The sequence below is a fragment of the Vombatus ursinus genome, unplaced genomic scaffold (genome assembly GCF_900497805.2).
Source record: "Vombatus ursinus unplaced genomic scaffold, bare-nosed wombat genome assembly UNPS02014816.1, whole genome shotgun sequence".
NCBI lineage: Eukaryota > Metazoa > Chordata > Mammalia > Diprotodontia > Vombatidae > Vombatus > Vombatus ursinus.
The window spans coordinates 4380333-4390758 of NW_020954594.1; positions in this window are offsets into that span (position 1 = coordinate 4380333).

The following is a 10426-nucleotide window of genomic DNA, read 5'->3' on the forward strand; positions in this document are numbered from 1 at the left end:
AAGAAGAAGAAGAAGAAGAAGAAGAAGAAGAAGAAGAAGAAGAAGAAGGAGGAAGAGGAAGAGAAGAAGGAGGAAGAGGAGAAGAAGGTGAAGAAGGAGAAGAAGAAGAAGAAGAAGAAGAAAATCTTGGAGGTGACTTGGTGGGGTTTAGACAGTGAAGTAAGCCATAGGTTGAAGTTGAGGTAGAGAAATTTAGCCTTATTTAGGAGAAATTGAGGAAATGTTAAAGCAGGACAATCTCCAGGCCTAGATACTAATCCAGATTCTATATAGAGGTTGAAAACAGAGTGGGATCAAGGACAATTAGGTAGGATACAAATTTTATAAGATTAGGAAGGATTAGGAGGTAAAATCTGAAAAAGGAGAATTCAAGAAGGAAGAGAAGAAGGTAATTGGCAAGACAAGGCAAGGTGAAAAAGAAAAGGCAGATGAAACAATTAAAGAGTAAAATAAATTGACAGAGTAGATAGGTAGATAGAACAAATCGGTGAAAAGGTAGGAAGTTGGTGCAAGCCTGAAACAATTAGGTATGACTATGTTGTTGTTGTAAGGACTAAAGGAAGAAAGTTATATGGGATTAACAAGTTATTAATAGGTGATAATTAGGTTTAAAAATTTAAACCAGATGCTATGGGTTGAGGTGTAAATATTCACAAATAGTTTTTTTTTAAAAATCTTGACCATTTGGGATAGTAGAAGAAATTATGCAGCAGCATTTCCAGAGTGTTTGACGTTTATACTTCTGCCACAGCTAAGTGACTTTTATCTATGTTCCAAGTGTAGAATAATCTTCCTCCTGGAGGAGAAGGTGAAAAAATTTTAAGAATATCTCCTCTCACACACCTCCAGATTGTTAAGGAGAATAAAGTGTTTTGGGTTTATTTTTTTTAAGTGAGGCTCCAAAGGGAGAAGGAGATGGGATGGTATCTGAAATGAAGGAGAAGTCTGACCCTGTCAGGATGTTGGAAAGTAGAAGATTGATACACAGAAGAGAAAAGGGTACCAAAGGACAACTGTACAGGTAAGGATTTGAAGCTCTTCATGAAGAGGAGGGAGCAGGCCGCTTTGAGAAGGAAAAAGCGGTTTGTCCTCCAAAGAATGATAGAGTAAAGCCACCAAAGCTATCAGGTGAGGCATCATCTAACAAGGGTTAGAGCAAAGAGAGAAGAGTAGTAGTTGGTGATGATTCCTTTCTCAGCAATCTGGGAGGCAACTCTATGTCAACCAGTAAACAATAAAGAGATTCATGGTTATCCTAGACACATATCCAAATCATAATATTATTGTTGTTGTTCAGTTGTGTCCGAATCTTCGTGACCCCATTTGGGGTTTTCCTGGCAAAAGGACTGGAATGTTTTGCCATTTCCTTCTCCAGATCATTTTACAGATGAGGAAACTGAAGCAAACAGGGTGAAGTGACTTGCTCAGAATCACATAACTTGAACTCAGGAAGATGATTCTTCCTGACTCCAGGCTTGGCACTCTAGCCACTGAATCACCTAGCTGCCCAAACATAACATGGAATCACCCAAGTCTTGTCAAAATGGAAAATTACTAACTTCAGATGATTCACATGAATACAAATGGTACTGCCAGAAGGAACTTAACAAGCACAGTCAATCCTCAACCTTTGTGGAGTCATGTTCCTAGAAAACTACAAAAGTTTAAAAATATAAATGTTGATAGATCGAGCCTATGGGAAATAGGGGGTTAGGTTCCTGTGATCCCCAAAAACTGTAATCTTTCACTGAAGATTTCTGAAAATACACTTTTCTGCATACAATTCTTTATAACAAAACATTAATCCTTATAATATACACTTTTCCTAACACAGTAATCACGAAATAACCCATAAAATGCAGCTCACAAAATAAAATTGGTAACATGCAAAACATTTTTACTCTAGTAATTGCCTAGAATTCTGTGACCTTTTGTGCTAACATCTCAGTTAAAAAAAATATTGATTTCAAACAATATTTACTTTTCATAACACATAAAATCTACAGTACCATAAATACTATACGGCAAATAAAATTCTCAAAACTAAAACATTTTTTAACCTGAATCTTACCTTCCATTGTGACAAATGGTGATGTGAGGGTGTTGTATGGAATACTATACTGCTACAAACCTTTCTACATTGACTGCCCTCTGAACACCAAGGGAGGAGTTGCTCAGATTTTAGTCACTGTCATCACCTCTGACCATCTGTCCTTCATGGCTAGCAGATGGCAGAGATTGTGAAAAATGCACCAGCTTAAAATAATCTATCAGTGACATCTGCTTTGTGTGCCATTTGAGATCCTAAAGGGTCTTGGAGTACAGGAGCATAGCAGAAGCAAGTTGACATTTAACCTTCAGGCTGCCTACTAGGATACCAGGCACTCCACAAACCTGCATGCCTAGCACCTCATTTTTTTCTCTACTGCTCATAGCCATCAATGTCTGTGGTTGCCAACCCAAAAGTGAAAATTAAGTTACTAACAAAATCACAAGAATGTCCAAAGTCATGAAAGTTAAATGAGAATGTTGAAGATTGACTGTATTGTAAAATCTTGGGCAATAAACTGAAGATCATAAGGGCACAGCTTGTACATTCCTCACAGTTGCTCATCAGACACAAGAGATACTGAAGAGAAAAATGAATTCCCTAAACATCTCTCCCTGGATCCTACCACCTCTTCTAGCTATCATCTGGCATCTTTTCTCCCCCTTTTGGCTAAACTCCTTGAGGAACTGGTCTATAAGCATTGCCTTCTCTTCCTCTCTTCTCATTTCTCTCTAAACCCTGGTACTCTCGCTTCTCACCTCATCATTCATTAAATTTTTCTCTGCAAAGTCACCAATGATGTCATAACAGCCAGATCTAATGACACTTTCTCAGTCTTCATCCTTTTCTTCCCTCTCTTCAACCTTTAATATCATCAATTACCTTCTTCTCCTGGAAACTCCCTCCTATAGGTTATTATAACATTGCTCCCTCCTGTTGTCTTCCTAATGGTCTGACTACTCCTTTTTAGTCTCCTTTGCTCAGTTTTCATCCAGTTCTCTCTCTCTCTCTCTCTCTCTCTCTCTCTCTCACACACACACACACACACACACATACACACACAGAGACTAATTATAGATTCTCTTCTCTTCTATCTCTACACCTCCTCACCTGATGATCTCATCAGCTTCCATAGCTTTCAGGAATCATCACTAAATAGATGATTCTCAGATGGATATTATTCAACTCCAACCTCCCTCCTGAACTTCAGTCTCCTATCACCAAATGCCTTTTGGACATTTTAAATGGGATGCCCCATACACAACACGTACAAAATAGAATTCATTATCTTTGCCTCCAAATCCTCCCCTCTTCTGAACTTCTCCACTAATGTCAAGGGCATTTTCATCCTCCCAATCACTTGAACTTGCAACAACCTTAGTATCATTCTCTGCTTCTCTCTTTCACTCACTCCACATACGCAATCTGTTGCCAAGTTTTCTGACTTCCACCTTCACAACATCTCTCAGGTATGTCCCCTTCTCTCCACTCACATAGCTACTACTCTGTTACAGGTCTTCAATACCTCACATGTGGACAAATGAAATAGCTTGGTTGGACAGCTTGTCTCAAGTCTCTCTTCATTCCTATACATCCTCCATTCAGCTGTCAAAGTGGTCTTCTTAAAAAGCAGGTCTGACCTTGTCACCACCCTACTCAGTAAATTGTAGGGGGATTAAAGGGAGGGAAGAGAAGGATGAAAATTAAGAAAAAGCCATTAGACTTGGCAATTAAGAGATTATTGTTGACATTGGAGAGAAAAGTTTTGATTGAATGGTGAGGTCAGAAGTTAGAGCACTCAGGGTTTAGGTAGGGGAGGGGCATCTGCAGCCTCCAGGTCACATGTAGTCCTTCACTGACCTAGAGGCTGCAGGTTCCCCACCTCTGGTTTAGAGTCAAGTGAAAAGAGAGGAAGAGAAGGCACTGCTTGCAGACCAATTCCTCAAGGAGTTTAGCCAAAAGGGGGAGAAAAGATACCGGATGATAGCTAGCAGTGAATTCTAGTAGTTCCCATGTTACCATGAAGATCAAATGCAAACTTCTCCTTTTAGCATTTAAGACCCTTCACATTTTGGTCCCTTCCAAGTCTTCTTGCATTCTACTTCTCACCCTGTCTTCTCTGATCCCGAAACCTTGGCATCCTTGCTGTTCTTAGCACTCCATCTCCAAAATACTTTTTCACTGGCTGTCTCCCATGCCCAGAATGTTTTCCTCACTCACCTCCACTGCCTGGTATCTCTGGCCTCCTTTAAGACTCAGCTCAAATCTCACCTTCTGCAAGAGACCTTCCCCCACCTCTGCTCCCAACTCCTCATGCCTTCCCTGAGGTTACACTACATTTACACTGTATATATCTTGTAAGGGAAATTTTTTATAGATTGTCTCACTCATTAGAGTGTTAGCTCCTTGGAGAAAGGGACTGTTCTTGCCTTTCTTCTTATCCCTAGGGGTTAGTACAGTGCTTGGCATATAATGAGCATTTAATGAACACTTACTGACTGACTAACAGGGTAAGAATGGGATTTCTTCTGGCCCATGATTTAAAAACATGACAAATTCCTTTCCAGAGGTGGAATACTGGTAAGAATGTATCTGTCAGGTGATTTGCAAGACTAATCAAAAAGCTTTAAAATAAAAAGGATGGGATACGGCAGAGTTAGATGCCATAAAGAATAGCTTCATGGAAGGAAGAATATCAATGAGATACCCAAACATTCACATGAGAAAAAAAAGTCTAAGAAAGGGGCCAATAGTAAAAATCTTTGGCCTCAAATAGATAGAAAAAATACTCAGAGTTTACATCCACAAACAAGATGAACTAGCAGTCATAAATTAAAAGGCAAATTTGACCCCACAGATAACACTGAGTATAATAGGTAGGATGAAACACTTGACCGGAATAAGGCTCTGGATGTGTGTAACATTCAAAAGGAATGGCATAGTAAATGGAGGAAGAAATGTGGAATTGCATATTGAGAAGGTATATTCATGTAAGGAAACTTAGGAACTAGAGGGGAGACGTAGGATGGAGGTCAATGGAGGAGAAAAACAGAAGTAATTTTGTCATTGGAGTATATCACATACCACCTGGACATAAAGAAATAGACAAGGAATTTGGGGATCAGATCACAGGGGTTTAATATATGGGTGATGGGAGACTTCAAGTAACCAGACATCTTCATCCTCCCCCCTTCTCTCTCACTCTCCCTCCCCACCTTCCCTCCTCCTCATCTCCTTCCATCTCTGTCTCTGTGTGTCTCCGTCTTCCTCTGTCTTTGTCTCTCTATCTTTGTCTCTGTCTTTTTATCTCTCTCTGTCTCTGTCTCCCTATATATCTTTCTATCTCTGTATATCTCTGTCTATGTCACTGTGTATGCCTCTCTCTCCTCTGTTCCTGAAAAAAAGCTTATCATTTAATAACTTCTTGACTTGACTTACCAATAATTTCATTCTTCAAGGGAAAAGGTACCAATAAGGGAAATTCTCTTCTGGATCTGATTTTCACTAATGGAGAGGAATTGGTTGCTGAGGTAGAAGTCATAGGAACCCTGGGGGAAAATGACCATTCATTCTTGACGAGAGAAAAGTCTGGTCTAGTCTGATGTGCACTCTAGATTTTGGGAGAAAAAAACAACAGATTTTGAAGGGTTCAGAAGAAATAGGTAGGATCCCATGGATTAAAATGGTACAGAGGAAGTCAGTTTAGGAGGGATGGGAGAAGCTAAAGAATGGAATTCTGAATATACTCAATTCCATTGAGGAGGAAGGAAATGGTATTTGTCTGAAGAGAATGATGTGGGTTCACATGGAACTCACCAACCAACTCAGATTTTAAAAAGAAGTCCACAGTCCTCTAAAAAATGTCAGGGACTCTAAAACTTAGAATGAGCTGAAGCTAAAGAAGGAAGTTAAGGGCAACAAAAAAGGTCTGGGTTTTTTTAAGCTATATTGGGATACAATTCAAATAACCTGACCCAGAGGAACTATATCCTTGGGAGCAGGTAGAGTAGTACAATGAATGGAGAACTGGGTGTAAGATCAAGATGACTTGTGTTCAAAAACTGACTCATAGGCTTACTATGTGATTTCTGATAAGTTGCCTAACTTCTCTTGGTCTCTTTCTCCTCATCTGTAAAATGAAGGGGTTGAACTCAATGGCTTCTGAGGTCCTTCCACAAACCACTGTCAATGATATTTGAAAAATCATGGGAGATGGGAGTGGTCTGTGTATTGGCTCCAGTGCTTATTATTTAACTGTATTCGGGTTCTCTACAAAGCCTTTCCCATGAGTGTGTTTGTCTTAGATTGTGAGCACCTGGAAGGGCAAAGACCCCATCTTTTTCACTCACTCTGTAGAGTACCATGGATCAATGGGCATTTACTTAATAAGTACTCCCTCTGATTTTGATTATGGGACTAACAGGCCACCCTGATGATAAAATTGGTTCAGGGAAAGGTCCTTTCTGACCCAAGACCTTGGCACACTCTCCTCTGGTCCTTTTATTTGTGGCCCAAGCTTACTGAATGTTTGCTAGGGGGGGTGGGGAAGGAGCACTCTGGTGGGAGGGGAAAGGAGGAACTTCATAATGAACGAATACTAGATGCAAGAAATAACGGGTAGTGGAGCAATAAGACATCTTGATTTAGTGAAGCGCTTGATAGGTCGTCTAATGAAATTTTACTTGCAAAATGAATTCAAATTGACTGGCTGGGAGCTTCCATCATTGGGACAACAAAGGGACTGAGAAATTATAAACAAGTCATGATGAGAACAGTTGGAGACACAGAGCAGGCAGGCACTTGACAGACTGGACAGTTCTGTTGGTCTAAAGAGGAGAACCAGAGAGCAGGAGGTATGGACAGAAGAAGAGAATATGGGCTGAAACTACAGCAGGAACAGTGTACATCAGACAGAGATATAACTAGAAACAAGAACTCTGTTAATATTAATATATTATATATTAGGATACTAAGATTTAGAGGGACATACCTCCTATCTCACTGTCCATTGATTCCCCTTTCCATCCCCACATTTGTCCTAGGGCCAGAATTCCTAGTTATAACTCTGGCATTAACCACAAGGGGAGAACTTTCTGACAGTGAGGATCATTCAATAGCAAATGGGATCTTCTTCCTTGATGATCTTAAGAACAAAGACAGAAAGAGATCTTTTGAATTCCATGCTACTTACAAAACATAGGCAAAGGGAGGAGAAATTAAAGTCAAGATGCTGGATGAAGAGGCTACTCCCTTAGAAGGAAGAAATTACTGAAAGTGATCATCAAGCTGGCTCTAAGAATAACAAAAATTCAGAGTAATTTAAGCCCCAGTCAGAGCAACTTCCCAGCAGGAGGCAGAGGTCAGACCAGCCTTCTGGCAAAAGACAGCAAGGACAAAGTGTCAGCTCAGGACCCCTCATTTCCAGAAAGGTGAGGTCCACTAGGAAGGTGGGGGCAGGGAGCTAAGAAGGACAGCAAGCCAGACAGAGGGGAGGGTGACTAATGAGGAGAAATCAGAGGACCAGCACAGTGGGTTGAGTTAAACTGACACCCGGGGGCGGGACGTGACTGCCATTCACAATTAGTGAATGAGTGGAAAGGCGGTGAATTACTGTAATTATGAGCCTATGGAATGCAAGGAAAAAAGGTTTCTTTCATGTAAGGTGGGGGGTGGGGAGTTAGGGAAAGAATACTGTTTTTCCCCCCTTCAGCAAAGCCTGAAGATAACTACAAAGTCAATTCCCAAGGCATTTACTATCCTGTATAATCATGAAAATAAGCAGGTGCCCCAGGACTAAGACAAATTAGGTGGGCCAAAAGGAAACCTGACAGTGAATCTTAAAGGAATCTAATAGAATTGGTTTATCCTTCCTAGTCCTTGTGTGTTTGGGTTTTCAGGGCAGCCTGTGATGTATGGGTGAAGTTGGCCATCCATGATGTTTCCTGGGTGTAGTTTAAGCTGCTAGCTTCTGTTTAGCCAGTCCCCTAGAATGAGATCTCTTTAAAGTGAAAATGAGAGAGACAGGGGGAAAGAGACAGAGACAGAGAGATACAGAGTCAGAGAGAGAAAGAGACAGAGAGAGAGAGACAGAGAGAGAGAAAGAGAGAGAGAGAGAGAGAGAGAGAGAGAGAGAGAGAGAGGGAGAGAGAGGAGAGAGAGAGAGGAAGAGATAATAGATGTTAAATAGATAGACAGGAAACAAATACTGTAGGTTACACTCATGATTTGAGGAGTAAAGTGTGACTTATCACAACTTTACTTTGCTGCTGACACGTAACCTTCTGTTAGAGTACATGTTCCTTTAGGGCAGGAATAGTTCTGATATTACTTCGTCTTTGTATGCCTGGTATCTAACATGGTACCTTTCACATGACAGGTGGTTAGTAAATGCTTATTGGATTGGACTGGATTTATATCAAATCAGATAAAATATAAAGCACTTTAGAAATCTTAGATAAATACCAGCTGCTGTTATTATTATTAATGTTACTATATTTAAGCTAATATAGTGGGATATGTCATGTTAAGAGTTCATTGGTCTCAGGCTTTTAACCCCTACTAAAGGGGACGTTTGGGGATCTCTTGATCTGGGGAGTTCTGAACTGCAATAGCACTGAAGCCAATCAGGTGTATACACTGGACTGGCACCAATATAGGTGTGGGTGGTGTGGGAGGGGAGGACCAGCTTAGATGGGAATCAGTCTCATGAGTTACTATTGCACTTTTAGCCTGGGAGACATGGAGAGACCCAGTCTCAAAAAAAAACCAAAAAAAACACCACAAATAAAATCAAGAATTCATGGGTAATGAGGTAAGAATAAGATACCTCTAGAACCTTTATAAGAAAAAAAAAATTACTCTGGATTTCCAGGAAATAACAGATATTTGAAAGGGCTTTCTTGTAAAAGAGGGATTAGCCATGTTTTGCATGCCTCCAGAGACAGCAGAACAGATTTTGCCTCAATGAAAGGAAGGACTCGCTAATATCATATCAAGCAATGGAATGGACTGTCTCCTAAGATAGTAAATTCATTCTCCCTGGAAGCGTTCAGCCAGAAGCTCTGGGATACTATAAAATTGACTCATGCATTAAGCAGGTAGTTGGACTAGATTACTTTTAACTCTGAGATTTTCTGGTTCTAAAGAGGGTCCAGATGCTAGACAAAGGCCGGCTAGAGACAAAGAAGTTAGATGAAAGATGGATAAGAGAGCCTGAGGAGCTAGGTTGAATGCAGTGCAGCTAAGCAGGGACAAGCTTCTAGAGAGAAATAAACCACTATCACTGCTTCCTTGGATACCCTAGAGGGTTACCTGTTAAAGGTCTCTGGTAGATCCTCAGGGCTTAGCTGATGGTGGCAATCACAACTGACTGCAGTGTCCTGCTTCACTCTGGGGAACAACACTCACCTGCTAGGTCAGATCCAACCCTAAATCTGTGATCCCACGATCTTCCCACAACAGAAAGGCATCTATAACCAGAGCACAAAATGGACAGTTGTTGTCTTGGGATTCATGGACACCCCCTAGCTATGCAGTTATATGGACTCTCTCGCCTGCTCAGAATTCTGAGCTGCTATTCCTAACCACACCATCCTTCTGGCCGGAGAAAGCATGGCGGAATGGAAACAACTCACGTCTAGGAGGGAGAAGATTCTGGTTTCAAAGCCAAGCTTTGCCACTAACAAGCTGTGTGACCTCAAGCAAATTGATTTACCTTTCTGGGCCTCATCCAGAGATCACTGAAAGCCAGAATTGGCTTTATCAAAAGCATAGCATGCCAGACTAACCTCATTTTCATTTTTCACAGTGTTGCAAGACTGGTAGATCAGGGGATATAGTTTACCTAGATTTTAACAAATTATCTGACAAAGTCTCTCACACTATCCTCCAAGATGAGGAGATTTTGGCTGCAGATGTTAAATAGATTCAGAATTTGTTGGCAAATCTAGACGTCCACCCTAAAAAGATAATAATTAATAGGTTAATGTCAACATGGAATGAGATTTCTAATGGAGCACCACAAAGCTTAATCCTTGGTCCTCTTGTGTTATATATATAAAATCAATCAATTAATTAATTTGTGTGTATAATATACACACACTAATTACTACATATATGTGAGTTTGAATGCCTATATGCATAGGTATGTTTGTATATATGCACATATATGTACATATACCTATAAAATCATACATATATATGCAATATATGTACATATGTAATATGTACATATAAAGATATAAATGTATGCATGTATATGATACACTTCTAAAATCTATAGATGACCCCAAAATGGAAGGAATATTTAATACATTAGATGACAAAATCACAGTATCAAAATCCAAAAATATATTGACTAGTCAAAACAATGGATTT